At 46.2% G+C, this 17,977-nt stretch overlaps 2 pseudogenes; both read left to right on the top strand.

Annotated features, from left to right (window-relative positions):
- The first annotated feature begins 13,074 nt into the window (after window positions 1-13,074).
- LOC138430997 (5S ribosomal RNA) lies at window positions 13,075-13,193 on the top strand (annotated as a pseudogene).
- A 4,284-nt stretch (window positions 13,194-17,477) lies between these two features.
- Window positions 17,478-17,596, top strand: LOC138431707 (5S ribosomal RNA; annotated as a pseudogene).
- Window positions 17,597-17,977: the final 381 nt, after the last annotated feature.

The following is a 17,977-nucleotide window of genomic DNA, read 5'->3' as shown; positions in this document are numbered from 1 at the left end:
CTCTGGCATAACAGATAACAAAGCTACCAATAGGTAGGGTATGCCAGACACTGACTCAATCACAGAATAATGGCAGTCATTTCTCATGCAATCAATGCCTCAAGAGACATCCTTGAAGGGAAGACACAAAAGCTTCCCTCTCTCTCACCCACAGTGAAGCAGGTGTCTAAGAACAACACTCCCTGGCATCCTCTGCTAGCATCCAATAACTGTTATCTCTTGTTCTTATCTTTCTGATGTTACAGTATCCTGCATTACTACCATTTCAAATTGACTAGAAGTTTTATTATCTGTGCATTTATACATTTAACATTCAAAAAATCTCAAAGGTTTCAGTCACTGATATTATATCCAATAACTTATATTGGATATAAATTATATCCAACAAGTCAGTTGGGAGTGAATGAAGATGGCAGAGGAACAAGACATGGAGCTCACCATCTCCCCAGAGATACATCAAAAATGCATCTACATGTGGGATGATTCTCACAGAACATCTACTAAATGCTGGCAGTGGACCTCAGACCTCCAAAAGGGAAAGAAAATCTCCCTGCAACTGGGTAAGGCAAAAGAAAAACAGAGAGGAAGGAATCAGGACAGGACCTGTGGCCCTGGGATGGAGTTGTGAAAGAGGAAAGGTCTCCTTGCTGGCAGGGAGATCAGCTGGGACAGAGCGGGAGCTTTGGAGCCTCAGGGAAGAGCATGGTGACAGGTGTGCAGAGGGCAAAGCAGAGAGAGTCCTGCACAGTCGGTCAGTACTGAGCGGCACACCCTAGCCTCACATGCTCGTACTAAGGGGGCTGGGTACTGAGGCTCAAGCCTAAGGTCAGGCTTGGGGAGAGGACTACGGTTGGCTGCACGAAGACAGCAAGCCAGCCCAAGGGCATGAGGGTGTGATGCGCTACAACCAAGGGAGCTCAAGAAGAAGTCTGGGACCACCAAAGAGGCAAGGAGCCACTGCTGGGGGGCATGTGAAGAGAGGGTCAGGCCCACCATAGGAGCCTCTATCTCTGCACATGCTCTCAGGAATCAGGGGGCCACCTACATGAGTTGCACGGGCAGGCTTGAGCCACCACGGCCATGTAGGGTTCCAGAGGAATGGACCACTGCCACTGCAGAGGGTCCTGAGAGAAGATACAAGTTGCTGTCCCCACATTCCTGAGAGCATGAGCAGCCCATCACCAACAAAGTTCCCATGATACAGCACTAATAACTGTCCTCATCTCCCTAGTGCAGCCAGCCGCCTGCACCAAGGGACAGCCAACTGGGAGCCAGCTGCTGCCCCAACCTTACCAGGGGCATGTGCATAGTCCATGCACCTGCGCACCCCTTATCAAGAGGATAACAGCCAGCACATGCTGAAAAAAGAGACAGCAAGCATCCATAACAAAAAAGCCCTCACCCCTCCAAAAAATTAAACCCCCACACACTACCAATGGATGCTCCCACACACACACAGTCCTCCAAGACTAGAGTAGATTGGTTTTTCCTAAACTCACAGAGTAAGTGAAATATAAAAATGAAGAAGCAGAGGAACCACTCTTAGTTAAAAGATCAAGAGAATTCCCCTGAAAGAACAATGAAACAGACTTCTTCAGTCTAATAATGGAAGAAATGAAATACTGAAAGAATTAAGAAAGGCTATGAACAGAAATGCAGATAACTGTAAAAAGGAACTAGAAACTATAAGGAGGAGCCAAGAAAAATTAGACAACTTATTTGCTGAGATGAAAACTGAGCTCATGAGAATGAATAGCAGGATGACAAATACAGAAGAAAGAATAAGTGATCTGGAAGATAGAATAATGGAAATTACCCAATCAAAATAGCAGACAGTTACCCAATCAAAATATCAGACAGAAATTCAAATGAAAATTAAAAAAAAAAAAGAAATATAAGAAACCTACAGGATGATATGGGCTTCCCTCTGCCACTGCAGAGGGTCCTGAGAGCAGATATGGGTTGCTGCCCCCATATTCCTGGGAGCATGAGCAGCCCACCAACAAGGGTCCTGTGACACAGCCCAGATCACTGTTCTCATCCCCCTGGTGCAGCCAGCCACCTTCACCAAGGGACTGCCAACTGGGAGCCAACCACTGCCCCTACCTTCCCTGGTGGCTCAGACAGTAAAGAATCCATCTGCAATGCAGAAGATCTGGATTTGATCCCTGGGTTCAAGGACCCCTGGAGAATGGCATGGCAACACACTCCAGTATTCTTGCCTGGAGAATCCCCATGGACAGAGGAGCCTGGTGGGATACAGTCCATGGTGTCACAAAGATCTGGGCATGACCGAGTGACTAAGTACAGCAAAGCACCTGGGATAATATAAAACAGGGAAATCTACACCTAACAGGCATTCCAAAAGGAGAAGAAAGAGAAAAGGAAATTGAAAACATATTTGAAGAAATTCTGGCTGAAAACTTCCCAAACCTAAAGAAGGAAACAGATATCCAGAACAGGAAGCACAGAGGGTCCCAAACAGACATCAGAACATAATAAAACTCGCAAAAGTCAAAGAGAGAATTTGAAATCTAGCAAGAGACAAGCAAACAGCTAATTACAAGGGAATCTTCATAAGGCTATCAGCTGATTTCTCTATGGAAACACTGATAAAGTTTTCTAGAGAAAAGGGAGCAGCAAAATATATTCAAAGCATTCAGAGAAAAATCTGCAACCTAGAATATTCTAGCCAGCAAGATTATCATTTAGAACAGGAAGAGAAATAATAATTTCTCAGACAAGCAACAACTAAAAGAATACTAAGCCTATTCTAAAAGAAATATCGAAAGGTCATCTCGACAGAAAAAAGAAGCAAGATGCTATTTGAAAAAGGAAATCACAATTGGGAAGGAAATCACTTAAATAAGCCAGTATACAGATCAAAAGGGCTTCCCAGCTGGTGCTAGTGGTAAAAAAACCTGCCTGCCAGTGCAAGAGATATAAGATCTGGGGTCAAACCCTGAGTTGGAAAATTCCCTTGGAGGGCATGGCAACCCACTCCAGAATTCATGCCTGGAGAATCCCATGGACAGAGGAGACTGGCAGGCTGCAGTCTATAGGGTCATAAAGTTGAACATGGTTGAAGCAACTTAGCGCACATGCGCACATGTGCGCACGCGCACGCACACACACACACACACACACACAGATTTAAAAAAAAATTGTGAAAGCAATGATAACACAAGGACCAGCAAAAGGACAAACATGAAGATGTAAAAAAGGGACATCAAAATCATAAAATGTGAGTAAGGAGAATAAGAATATGCATATTCTTTTTCTTTTTTTAGAACATGTTTGAGCCTGTGTGACTATCAGTCTAAAGCAAGGGGATATAGGAAGAGGACCACCTGACCTGTCTCTTGAGAAACCTATATGGAAGTCAGGAAGCAACAGTTAGAACTGGACATGGAACAACAGACTGGTTCCAAATAGGAAAAGGAGTACGTCAAGGCTGTATATTGTCACCCTGCTTATTTAAATTATCTGCAGAGTACATCATGAAAAATGCTGGGCTGGAAGAAGCACAAGCTGGAATCAAGATTGCCATGAGAAATATCAATAACCTCAGATATGCAGATGACACCACCCTTATGGCAGAAAGTGAAGAGGAACTAAAAAGCCTCTTGATGAAAGTGAAAATGGAGAGTGAAAAACTTAGCTTAAAGCTCAACATTCAGAAAACTAAGATCATGGCATCTGGTCCCATCACTTCATGTGAAATAGATGGGGAAACAGTGGAAACAGTGTGAGATTTTATTTTTTGGGGCTCCAAAATCACTGCAGATGGTGACTGCAGCCATGAAATTAACAGATACTTGCTCCTTGGAAGGAAAGTTATGACCAACCTAGATAGCATATTAAAAAGCAGAGACATTAGTTTGCCGACTAAGGTCCGTCTAGTCAAGGCTATGGTTTTTCCTGTGGTCATGTATGGTTATGAGAGTTGTATTGTGAAGAAAGCTGAGCACCGAAGAATTGATGCTTTTGAACTGCAGTGTTGGAGAAGACTCTTGAGAGTCCCTTGGGCTGCAAGGAGATCCAACCAACCCATTCTAAAGGAGATCAGTCCTGAGTGTTCTTTGGAAGGACTGATGCTAAAGCTGAAACTCCAATACTTTGGCCACCTCATGGGAAGAGTTGACTCATTGGAGAAGACTCTGATGCTGGGAGGGATTGGGGGCTGGAGGAGAAGGGGAAAACAGAGGATGAAGTGGCTGGATGGCATCACTGATTCGGTGGACCTGAGTTTGAGTGAACTCCGGGAGTTGTTAATGGACAAGAAGGCCTGGTGTGCTGCAATTCATGGGGTCTCAAAGAGTCGGACACCAGTGAGTGACTGAACTTAACTGAACAGAAGGCCCCTTAATGCTAAATTTCATTAACATTAGATTATTACTTAAAATGCAAAAGCAAAAATGAACAAAATAATAAAGTTTTCCTCTTTTTCCACTACCAATAAAATTTATATTTGGAAGCATATAATTACTACATTATCATTGATAGCAACAATAGTTATTTGTGGGTTGATTTTAATTATCAACCTACAAAAATAGGAATAGATGTTCTCTCAACACAAATTCTATAGAAGTATCATTCTATCTTCACTACTGATTCCATCATATGTATGAGTGCTCAGTCATGTGCAACTCTTTGGAACCCTCTGGACTGTAGCCCACCAGGCTCCTCTGTCCATGGGATTTTTCAGACAAGAATACTGAAGTGGGTTGCTATTTCCTATTTCCTCCTACAAGCGATCTACCTGACTCAGGGATTGAATCTGTGTCTCCTGTGTCTCCTGCATTGTAGGCAGATTCTTTACCCATTGAGCCACCAAGGAAGCCTAAGTATACCTCAGAGAAAATGATTTATTTTCAACCACCCAAAAATGTTAGTAGTCTTCCAGGCTAAATTCAACTATTTACCATTAGGAGGTCTAGACACCAAAAAATAAATAAATAAATAAATAAATAGATAAATCAATCAACTGGTATCCATAAAGGCCTCAGTATGCTCAGTGCCCATCTTACTGACTGGCAGAGAGCAGATGTGGCATGGGTATTCGATGGATAGAAGAGGATGATCAATGGATGGAATCAGGCAAGCAGGCAAGGAGAAAGGAAAAGCAGAAAGAAGTGAAAAAGAAGCTCCAAAGATTCCTTAAATCCAAGAAGTATATGTGATATGATATAGGCAGAATTAGAGACATGGAGATGACTTTCAGTCACACCAGCTGGGACAGACACAAAAGAGGAAATGGGAACTCAAATAGCTTTTACAGATACTAAGTAAAGAGAGACAATAGTGTGCTACAAGAGGGTAAACACTACCAGACCAAGGCACAAAGTAAGAAAAATGAAATGCACGTTCATAGAACAGTAAGCTGATTAACTTGACTAAAGTAGAGAGTTTCTGAAGGAAACCATGGGAAGATAAGGCTGCAAAGCGAGGCGGGGAAATACTGTGTCTCCTCTACCCACTCCCCACTTTAAACATCAGTACCTCCTGCTAATCACACAGCTATATCCGCATCATATGCTTTCCTTCTCCAAACCTAAGAAAACCAAAATTTCTGATAAAGTGACATGAAAATGAATAAGAGACACAGAAAATGAATGAGAGAGGAAAAAAACTGATATATAAACAATTTTGGGAAAAAAAAACATTGACTAGAAATATTAATTTTCAACTAGTAACTGATTATATCCTTACCAGAGTTTGTATATGATTTCAGAGTGGTTTTGATTTCACAAATTTGGCCTTGACTACTTTGAGCCACATAGCCATTAAGGCAATAAACTAGGACAGGAAAGGAAATAGCACCAACTATCTGCCTTCTATGTGCCAGGCAGAATTGTAGGGAATTGACAAACACTATTCCATTAAATCCTAATATTATTCATTTGGAATTATTCTTCCACTTTCATATATATCAGAAAAAGTTACTTAAGAGGAACCTAACTGTACATCAAGCTATGATGCAGATTTACCTGGAGTAACAGTAATTAGTAACTACTGTTGCCATCACCCAAGATGTGTGTTCAGCACCTTTTTAATAGGACCAGAGGGAAATATGGCTGTAGATGCACCTGCTCAAGGTCAAATACACATGGTTTGTATCCAAATGCCAAAATGCATGAAAAGCCAGGCCAGTCATTAAAACCCATCACTGAAGCTACTGGGGTGCTTAACTTCAATACAAACCATGATCTTAAAGGAACAACTAGAAAGTGTATTTTAAGCCAAACTAAAATGACTTGAGAATAGTATTCCCAGTCCCAGCTTACACTGCTGAATCGTATTCAGAGACATGAGACCCAGTAAGGCAAGATACTAGGGGAAAGGACAGCATTCTTGTAAAACCCTTCCCTGTTGTAGTAACACTGATGCATTATATACAGATGGGGTGATTCCTGACCATCGCATATTTATTGGACAATGACTGGATGTCTACACTCTGTCAGATACTACTGCTGGATATAAGACTGCTCCTGGCCCTAAACATTCACATTCTAATAACTTAACAAGCTGCATGAGAAAGTCTGTACTCCTAGAGTGGGTCCTCCAACTTTGTTGTAAAAATCAAGATAGCCTTTAGAAAAGCTACAGTGAGAGTCATGCAATCTAAATTGTAAAGCCCAGGCCCTTAATTGACTAGCTAGTGCTCCAAAAGCTCACTGACACACTTCATTTTATTTTATTCATATTAATAACAGATTTGATTTTCTAAGTACAGATCCTGGTTGGGTCACTGATCAGCTTAATGCCCTAAAGCATTCACATGCATTCACATGCCTGACCCTGGTTTGCTAATTGGGAAAATACTGTCATTAGGATTAGAAATAATTACACAATGCACCAACACAGAGCCTTGCATTTAGTAGAAGTGCAACAAATATAGCAAACATCATAATCACAAGATGTATAAACCAATAGCAAACTGACCAGAAACATCAAATTAGAAGCAATGAGGGGTGGGGGGCACGGACCAAAGATAGCTCTATGAATCAATAGCTAACAGGAAGTAAAAAGTTAAGAAAACCACGTAGATATAAAATCTCAGAAATGGCAACTAGAGTAACCAGACAATTACACTTCAATAGCAGCTGAGGGCAACACCAATGATTTCACAGGATGAAACCATGATGGCCTAAAGGTGACATTAAGCCATTTAAAACACATGAACCATTAAGTCCACATGTTTTTTTTTTTAAAGACAGATAAACACATAATTAAGTGACTTTAGAAAGATTTCTATCAAAAGTGATTTAGCATCACCAACTTAACATTTCATATTTCTAAATTTTAACTGCAAAATTCTATTCACAAGCTTCTGCTTAAGTATAGCATGTGCAAAGGAATCTCTTAAATTTCATGGCAATTTTTCAACTAAACACTGAAAAAGATGTTTTTTCAAATTAACTGTGAAATTTCAGTCCAATGACTTAAGACATCATCAGCTCCTGAATAGCTAAAACAAGATAAAGTCTTGGTCCCCTTTATTGCTAAATGCTGTTATATCAGCAACAAAACACAAACATGTGCCATGCAGCTCTCACTTCACTTGAATTTGCTCCCCACATTTGGAAGGCAGTAAGAAGAAAAACATCTTTTCCTTTCTGTAGAGCTGACAAACCTCATTCTATGGTTTAAAAATAATAGATGTTTATGGAGGCTTATAGATCTAACTATCACCTGCTTCAAAGACAGATGGCAATTCATTGATCCAAATACATGTACATTAAAGCCAGAAGACAATTTCCCTGAGGACAATGCTAGCTCTCACCAGGGCTCTAGTAATTTCCAAGACACCCATAAAGTACTAGAGGATGGTAAAGAATCAAAGAAAACAGATGACAAGAAAACAGACAACAGCTGAGAAACAGAGGCCTGTGTCCCTCTGGATTCCCTGGATTCATCACAGGAAAGCTTCCAGGAGAGCTGTATGGAGAAAGCCTGCTTCACTGACCAGCAATCACCCTGCATCTAGCCCAGGAAGGCCAGATGCTCAACAATGAAAGTTCACATGTTAATAACAGAAACTGGAAAATATTGTAAAGTTTTTTTTTCTCTATATGACGCCTTACAGTGCTAAACATCAAAAAAGCATGACTAATAAGCAAGAACATTCAGACTTGAATCAGTAGACTCAGTTATTTTTAGCTCAGCCTCTGAAAGAATTACAGTGTGACCTTGAAAAAGTTTCATCTCTTTGTTTACCTCCATGTGGCCACTAGCTACAAGATGAGGTTAAAACTACCAATTCTTTTTGGTTTTTTTTCCTTTTAAGAAAGTGAATGGGTGAGATAAATATACAGAAACTCCTATACAAATAACAAGTGGTTACTGACCAACTACATCCAAGCATCAAATATTAAGCACTGCCCCATATGTATCACCTTCTGTGGAATCTAATATATGACACAGACGAATTTATCTATGAAACCGGAACAGACTCACAGATACGGAAAACAGATTTGAGGTTGCCAAGCAGGAAGGGTTGAGATGGAGTGAGAGGTTGGGGTTGGCAGGTGTAAGCTATTACATACAGAATGGATAAATAAAAAGGTCCTACTACATAGCACAGAGAACTAGATTCAATATCCTGGTATAAGCTATATGGAAATTAATATTAAAAAGAATGTATAGAGTGACTGAACAACAAAACACACACACATATATATACTTATATATGTATAACTGAGTCACTTTGCTGTATGGCAGAAGTAAATACAGCATTAAAAACCAACTATACTTCAATTTAAAAAAATAAAGATGATGGCCATATTAAAGCAACTAAGCACACAGTAAAAGATTCTGCTTGGAAGTCAACAAAACCCATTTACCTCCTCAACAGGAATCCTGCTAAGACTCTCAAATTTCAAATTTGGAAATAATTAGAAAATTTAAATGAAATTCTAGTTCCAAGAATACCCCTTTTATTTTCCTTAAGGAAAACAAAACTTTAACCTGGGGTTGAAGGGTCCTATGATCTTCAGGATTCAGATCAATCCTCCTATCAATTTCTCTCTCTTCATCCCTTGCCAAGGTGGTAAGTCACTGCACACTTGATGCACCCAAAGTACTGTATCTCTGTGTGTTCCTGTGCTTAGTCAGTGAGCCATGGAAAGGTAGAAACAGGATTTAATGATCTTTGTATCACTCAGCACTTAACATACTGTCTAGCACAATATGACTGCCCAGTGTATGTATGTGTGTATGTGTGTGTGTGTGTGTATGTGTGTGTGTGTTAAATAAAAGAAATATATTTTTTCATTTAATATTCATTTGGAAATGAATATTTCCAAATTCTAAAGCCGCTTGGAAGAACAATATTAGTAAATGATAATCTTAATTATGGTGATACTTTCATTTTAGGAAAACAATATATGAAATGAGTGTTACCTACATAAGGAGAAAATAATTTCTCACCAACATTCAATTCACAAAAATTAAATAAAGAATTTTCCGCATACAGGGTCATCATTACCATCTTTCTAAATTCCATATATATGTGTTAGTATACTGTATTGGTGTTTTTTCTTTCTGGCTTACTTCACTCTGTATAATCGGCTCCAGTTTAATCCATCTCATTAGAACTGATTCAAATGTATTCTTTTTAATGGCTGAGTAATCAATCAGATGTGTAGAGCGGACTTTTGGACTCTGAGGGAGAGGGAGAGGGTGGCATGATTAGGGAGAATGGCATTGAAACATGTATACTATCATGTAAGAAACGAATCACCAGTCTATGTTCAATGCGGATGCAGGATGCTTGGGGCTGGTGCACGGAGATGATCCGGAGAGATGATGTGGGGTGCGAGGTGGGAGGGGGGTTCATGTTTGAGAGCTCATGTACACCCGTGGCGGATTCATGTCAATGTATGCCAAAACCAATACAGTATTGTAAAGTAAAATAAAGTAAAAATAAAAATTAAAAAAAAATAAAGAATTTTCCGATCCTCTTCAATTTCAGGTTTTTTGGCTTTTTATCATTGTGTGTTGTTTTAAAATTTATCTAGTGGGTATCAAGACTATAAACATTCCTAACTTAACCTACAAAATAACAGGGACAGAAAACTAGAAAAGGGAGAGCAAGCATCTAAAACATAGAGGAGGCCACTCTTAAGTAGAAGACTCAGTAAATGTAAAAATAAGAGAGTCCATAGAAGAAACTTGAACTGTGGCCCGCCCAGCCCAAAGTCCAGGCCCAAGCCCAGCCCCAGTCTCACACCCAGCCCCTCGCATGCAAACACACACACACACACACACACACACACACATCCTGCCTCCCAGACATGTCAAGAGCCTGAAACCCCAGGTAAGGGAGATGGAGAAAGAGGGAGAGAGACAGCAAGAGGACCACACAGGCTTCCAAACCCCGGCCTCCACACCCTACCCCCTCCATTCTGGGTATCCACCTGGCCCCCAGGTGGCCCCACCATACCCTCACCCACCAACACACTCACCCTTTTGCTGAGAGCCAGCATGAGGAATCCTGCCCGTGGCAAAGGTCATGAAGTTAAGGGGTCCGACAGGCAAATGTGAGTCAGGCGTTAAGGGAGCCTCACTGAATTTTCTCAAGCATCTACCCCCCAAACCAGAGTTTTCCTGCCGTACTGGTACTGCATTATGCTTTTCACCTATGCTTCTGACATTAACAGGGGGCTGTCCTCCACCACCTTCCTCTAAAAGGAATTATCTTAGAGCTCCAGTTAGTAAGTCTCCTGGGCATAAAAAAGAATGTCTTGGCTTAAACCCCTCTGATAGCTTTCTAACTTACCTGACCAGTCTGTCCGGATTTTTGAAGGTCGCATGTGATTGTTTATGACCCCCCAACCGTGAGAGGCAGGAAGCTTAAAGCATCTTAAAGATATAGAGCCCCCCCCCCTTTTTTTAAAGAGCTAAGAATTATATTGGTGATGGGTTTCACTGTTGAGTCAATGACTGCTGCCAGGCCTCCATATTCTTTATCTTTTAGGCACCTGGAGGATATTAATCAAAGTAATTGGGATATAGAAAAAAATATATAGTAGTTTTGATGTTAACAACACTAGACTTTTGAGTTAATGAACTTTCTCTTTGTTATAAATCACTGTACTCCTCTTTCCTTGTTATAAATTGTTGTGTCCTTGCAATATAAGAATGTAACCTTAATTAGTGCTTTCTGAGAGTGGCACCAGACTTCAGTAAGAACAACACTTTTAAGGCAAATAAGTTTTCTGGTTGATGGACCCTTATCAGAAAAGGGCCATAAAATGCTATTAGGCCTCCTGGCCAGAAGATGATGTAAATCACCTAAGAGGAGGCACACTAGGTGTGCAGAGAGAAAGCCTGGTCTCAATGAGTCAGGGCTGCTGACCCTGCATAATTTCGTATTATCCACTGATCCCTATGTACAACCAAAAGTATAAAAAGCTTTCCTGGACAATAAAGAATGGACTAGTCACTGGAAAGACTGGTTTCTCCTGTGTGGTCTTTTCTCCTTCTCTTTTTTCTGGCTAAATTCCCATCTGGAGCGTGGAGGCTCAGCATGTCTACTTACTTGTCCTGGCTTCTAAGACCAATGTGAGAGGGAGCCCAAGGCAGGGCACCCTCCGCTATTCAAGTGGGCGCCAGTGGCCTACGTAGGTGGTGCAAATTTCTTGTCTTGAGACTTTATTAGCTTTCCACGTAAACCAAGTTATTCAGCATCTTTTCTCCACTAATTTTCCTACTACACTTTTCTTTCCTAATCTCTCTTACATCTCTAATTAAATAATTCTTTTCTAAGATGCCGACTCCATCTCCCCTTCGAATTACCCTGGATCCACCGGGGCTGGACCCCGATACTCTCTGGCCTAGGGGCAGGGGCTGGGTCTTGCCTTAAGTAGCAAAGCTGAAGGGAACCTTTGAGACATCCACTGTGAAAAAGTCTTGGGGACCCCACGGGTAACTGCCAGCCCTGCTGGGGCCTGGCCCAAGGCTGACACCCCCTCCCTTGAAGAAGCTGCTTCTTCTGCATGGCCTCTCTCTGAGGTGTGTCAAGATCTGTGCCAGTGTGTCTGTCTCGGATCGGATGCCATCCTCTCTCCCGTGTCTGTATACAGTTTTCTGACTCTCTGTCAGTTGCTCTGTGTCTCTGTCTCTCCATCTATGCCTCTCTGTGTGAGTGTGCATGTATGTGTGTGCATGCGGACATGTCTGTCTGTCTGCCTGCATCTCCCTCTCACAGTCTTCAAGTCTGTCTCTGATCCTTCATCTCTTTCTGCCTCTGTGTCTCCTGACACCAGGCCTCCCATCCCTTCCTCTGGCCCTGGCCTCTCACAGGTGCTATGACTCTGGTTCTGGCTGACGAACTTGCCTCAGCCGGCTGTCTCACCTGGCGTGGGTGAGTGCGAGTGGCTGTGTCTGTCCATGTGCCTGCCTGTCACTCATCTGCTCTCTCAGGAAGGTCCTGTACTTGACAGGTGGTGTGGGGCAAGGGGGTCCTTGGTAGGGCGAAAGGGTGGGGCTGATGCTCTCCGGTATACCACACTGGTAGCTCTGGTTGCATTTGGGAACCAGGCAGATACCAGGCAGGATGGGCGCTCCAGGCCCTGGATGGGCTGTGCCTAGGCCCGCAGGAAGCTCAGAGGACCATGGGCTGTGGGCAGCGGCAGGCCCCAAAGCCAGACACCTCTGGGGCCACGTGGTCCTTAGCAGAGAACAGGATGGGTTGGGGAGCTGCTGAGCGAGGGAGGCCTGTATAGGCCCAGGGTGGGAGAGTGCTGAGACCTCCTCGACCCACACCCCAACCCCAAGCCCCAGCATGCACGCATGCCCGGGCACCCGCCTGGGGTGCCGGAAGCCCTTCGAGCCACAGGCTGGGCCTGGCAGGTGCTGGCCAGGGTGGCGGTGTGCGGGGGCGGGGTGGCATGGGCCGGTCACCGGGCTGCTGACCCTGGCCAGCCAGAGTCTGTTGCGGGTCTTGTGGCTCAGGTACAGTGCAAGGCCCGTTGAGAGGTGTGGCTGGCTGGCCCAACCGGCAGGTAGGTCTGAGCAAAAGGGAGGTGCAGAGCAGGGCTTTTAGGGAGCCTGGTGGTAGCCGCCTCCGTCTATGGTCATACCACCCTGAAGGCACCCGATCTCGCCTGATTTTGGAAGCTAAGCAGGGTCGGGACGGGTTAGTACTTGGATGGGAGACCGCCTGAGAATACCGGCTGCTGCAGGCGTTTTGCCTCACCTCTCCTTCAGCCCCCGGCCCCCCAGTGCTGCTGGCGCCTCAAGCCCCACCTGATCCTGGCCCCTCGCACCCCATCGTGCTCAGAGCGGTTGCCTGCCTTCCAGCTGGCGGCCCTCACAGGCAGCAGCATCCCAACTCTTGGGTCCCTGCAGCTCCAGCCCTTCCCCAGGTGGGTGGACCAAGCCACCCACCCAGGACTCCCGCCGCAGACCTGGGTTTCCTAGGCATGGCCAGCGAGCCCCTCCACATTCAGCTTCCAGGAACACAGATGACCATCTTGTCTCTGAGGCTTCCTTGGCAAGCCTCAGGCAATCCCAGAGGCTGCCCCATCCCCAGGCTCACCCACAGCCCCACCCCCAGCCCCAGCCCCACCAGCAGCCCCATCCTTGCAGGCACACACATGTGGAAACACACACACCTGGCCTCTGAGATAGGTCAAGAGCGGGAAACCCCATGTAACAGAGAAGGAGAAAGGGAGAGAGAGACAGCAAGAGGACCACACAGGCTTCCCATCCCCCGACTTCCACACACTCCCCCCTCCATTCTGGGTATCCACCCGGCCCCCAGTCGACCCGACCACACCCTCGCCCACTGACACACTCACACACACACTCACACTCACACTCTGGCCTGGGGGCGGGGTCTGAGTCTTGCCTAAGGTAGCCAAGCCGAAGGGGACCTTGGAGACCTCGCCTGCTAAGAAGTCTTGGGGACCCCACAGGTGACTGCCAGCCCCAGGGCACCACATCCTGCTGGGGCCTGGCCCGAGGCTGATGCCCCCTCCTTTGGGGAAGCTGCTACTTCCACATGGCCTCTCTCTGAATTGTGTCACCGTCTGTGTCAGTGTGTCTGTCTCAGATCAGATGCCATCCTCTCTCCTGTGTCTGTCTCCCGTATTCTGTTTCTCTGTCACTCGCTCTGTGTCTCCCTCTCTCTGAATCTACCTCCGTATGTGTGTGTTTGTCCTGTTGTGCCCAAGTCGCGAAATCTCCCAGTGACCACCAGGGAGCCGATATCCGATGCAAAAGCAAGACAGTTTTTATTACCAAGCTCGAGCTGGGGCTCCCACCTGATACTGACGCAGCGGCTATAGGGAGGAGCCCCGAGTTCTGGGTTACATTGCTTATATAGGGTATTCTCACGCTAGAAATTTGAAAAATGGGAGTTTCCGGGTTGGGAGACATCTAATTGGTTACCTTCTGTGGAACGGTTAGGTGTTGGTTTCTGATTGGTTCTTATTTTCCCGGTCTGGCCCCAGGTTCTGATTGGTTCCCATTTCCTGGGCTGGCCACTGGTTCTGATTGGTTCCCATTACCTAGGTAGACTACGTTAATTCAGGAGATTTTGGTCTGGGGTTTGACTGGCTCGAGGGTGGTGGGGTGAGGTCAGGGGATTTCCAAAGGCTCTTGGATTTTCAAAGGCTCTTTTCCTGGAACCTTACAAAATGGGGTTTTTCTGTTAACAAAATGGAGTAGCTTAGGTCCTTCATTCCCCCCTTCTCTAGGATCCAGGACAGACACAATCATGGGTCTGGGGTCAGCTCTACATTGTTTCCTGCTAAGGGGACCATTTGTAGGGCCGCATATTGGGATCTGAGTACCATGAGTTGCACCATGTTGATGCGGCTTTTAATGAAGGCCACCAATTTGTTTAGTAAGCATGGCCCGCAGGTGAGCAATAGTAACAAGATAATCAGAGGTCCCACCAAGGAGGATATGAGAGTTGCAAACCAGAGGGGTGAATTGAACCAGGATTCAAACCAGGTTTGAGACATTTCTCTTTCTTTTTCTCTGACTCGGCCCTTCTCTTATCTTGGCCAGGGGCTCCCTGACTACCCCCGAGTGATTCACATAAAAACAACATTCTTCTCCTAATGCAGCACATAGACCCCCCCATTGGAGAAAAACCAAATCTAATCCCCTTTTATTTTGCAGTACCACTTCCGCGAGAGAACTCAGTGACTCTTGGAGGTAGCTGATTGAGCTTCCTAGTCTTTTGATATCAAGATCAATGGCTGCTCTTAGGCTAGAATAGTGTTGGTTTTGCACTATTAAAGAGGATATCCCAGTTCCTGCCCCGGCTGCCCCTAACCCCAGTAGGACTATGAGGGTTAAGGCTGAGACTGGCTCTCTCTTGGACCGGTGTGAAGCTTCTAGTTTCGGGAGGATTTCATCATTGGAGTGATAGAACATTCAGGGGACTAATAGTACCAATATGCAGAAATCTTTGGAGTCATTTAGCACCTGCCCGTGAATACAAGGGGCTAAGCCTATGGAGCAGGCCCACCAATTTTCCTGGGGAGGCACTAGGTACCCGGTTGTCGCTATAGAATCTGTAGAATTGCAGAGGTGTTGGTAGGTTTGGGGGACATTTCCTATGCAAAGGCCCTGCCCGGTTACTCATTGGAGGGTTAATCTGGCATCTCCTTTCTGCTGCCATCAGCAAGCTTTGTGGGTTTTGGTTTGAATGTAAACTCCTGGGACAGCTATACCTTCATAATAGGGGGGTTTGATGTCATAACATAACCAGCAACTGCCAGTCAGGTCCAGGCGAGTGGAATTTAGGACCCAATAGGAGTTGATTATCATATTAAATAATGGGTCCTGATCATCCTTAATGTTAGGTCCCGTAAGGCTAACTTGAGGGGAGTTGCTTGTATTAGTAATGTAGGGCCCGGGAGGTGTTTGGTTAGGTTCCCGAGCAGGAGTGTGGGCGGGCCGAATGGGGGATGTGTAGGCTCTCGTGGCACTAGGACTGAATTGGGCCCTATGCCCTGATTTGGACCAATCTGTATGGTTCTTACTTTCAACCTGACGGTGAACAGCAACCCATTATCATATCCTGGCTGATATAGCCGGAGGCCCCAGGATTGTCCGGCTTCCCAACTAGGGAACTTTTTCCTTCAGTTGAGAATTTGAGCCTCACCGGATTGCAAAGAAAGTTCATACAAGGCCCAGTTATGAGGGACCCCCTTCTATATCCCCCAGTTGACTCAGTGGACCCCAGAACATGACCCAAGGTAATCAAATCACCACGAATAGGGGGCTCCCAATCGACCGTCCCCATTGACTCGCATCCCCAATCAGCGCTATAAAACTTATCAGCCCCCCCACAGTTATTGATGGTTGCCCGGTCCCGTCTCCTTCCTGGGCACACATAGAAGGGTGTTTCCCGTAAGCTTGCCCATTGGATGTAGTGGCTGCATCCAGGCCCTGAGTTAGTGGGGGGCCGAGTATTACACCTATCAATGCCAGCCCCACATTTGGGCTTGCCAGGTGTCTTTACCACCCATTCGCCAATGTCCCACTATCCCGCGGCCAGAAGACAAAGGTTGAATTCCAAGTCTGGCCACCAGGTGTTTTGGGGATGAATGGCCAAGGCGGAGTTAATTACTTCTCCCATAGTTGCACTTAGAATCATCCAAGTCAGGTTCATTGGTTGATGAGGGTTAGCGACAGCACTAAGCCATAGAGACAACAGTATAAACAGTACTTTTATCATCTTTGTAGCTTGAGTTTGAGTGGATTTGTTTTGTCCAGCTTGGTCTTCCATTGGGGGAGGAATTCTTCCCTTAGGGCGAGTAGATCTCACTTGGCGTGAGTGTGTGCGCGGGTCTGTTTGTCTGTCTGTGTGCCTGGGTCTGTTTGTCTGTCTGTGTGCCTGTCGGTCGATAGTCTGCTCTCTCAGGAAGGTCCTGTGCTTGCGGGCGGTGTGGGGCAAGGGGGACCTCGGTAAGGCGATGGGGCGGGGCTGATGTGCTGGTGGCTCCCCATGCGTTTGGGCACTGGGAAGATGCCGGGCAGGATGGGCACCCCAGGCCCCGGTTGGGCTGCGCCTAGGCCTGCAGGAGGCTCAGAGGACTGCTGGCCGTGGGCAGCTGCAGGCTGCCAAGCCAGATATCTCTGGGGCAAAGTGGCCCTGAGCAGGGAATGGGATGGTGGGGAGCGGAGCCGCCTAGCGGGGGCCAGCCTGGAGAGGCCCAGGGTGGGAGAGCACGGAGACCTCTGCGCCCCTCACCCAAGACCCTACCCCCCACAGGCACGGCCAGCCTCCCGCTCTGTGTCCCAGAAGCCCCCCGGGCCCGGGTGCTGGCCAGGGGTAGAAGTGTGCAGGGGCGGGGCGGCTTGGATGGAGTCCATTCGCGGGTCGGGTGGCTCATGTACAGCGCGGGGTCTGGGGAGAGGTGCGCCCGGCTCTCCTGACTGGCAGGCAGGTTAGAGCAAAAGGGAGGCACAGCGCTGAGGTCTTAGGGCGCTTGACGGCAGCCGTCTCTATCTGCAACCATACCACCCTGACCACGCCCGATCTCCTCTGATCTCCCAAGTGAAGCAGGGTCGGGCCTGTTTAATAATTGGATGGGAGACCACTTGGGAATACCAGGTGCTGTTGTCTTTTTGCCCCCTCTCTCCTTTAGCCCCCGGCCACCATGCGCTGTTGGCGCCACACATCCCACTTGCCCCTGTCCTCTGGCACCCCACCACACTCAGAGCCATCGCCTGCCTTTAGGTTGGCCAGCTGGCCAGCCAGCCGCCAGGCCTTGCAGTCACCGGAGTCCCAGCTTTTGGGTTCCTGCAGCCCCAGCCTCTCCCTGGGTGGGTGACCGGGCCTGGACTCCCGCCTCAGACCTGGGTTGCCTCTAGTGTGGCCTGCGAGCCCCTCCACATTCAGTTTTCAGGAACCCAGATGACCATCCGGTCTCTCTCTGAGGTTCCCTTAGCAAGCCTCAGGCAATCCTGGAGGCTGCCCCTGCCCTAGCCGCATCCTCACACGCAC

This window comes from Ovis canadensis, chromosome 1, assembly GCF_042477335.2.
Source record: "Ovis canadensis isolate MfBH-ARS-UI-01 breed Bighorn chromosome 1, ARS-UI_OviCan_v2, whole genome shotgun sequence".
Lineage (NCBI taxonomy): Eukaryota > Metazoa > Chordata > Mammalia > Artiodactyla > Bovidae > Ovis > Ovis canadensis.
Note: the sequence above shows the minus strand (reverse complement) of the source record. Positions and strands in the feature narration are given on the sequence as shown.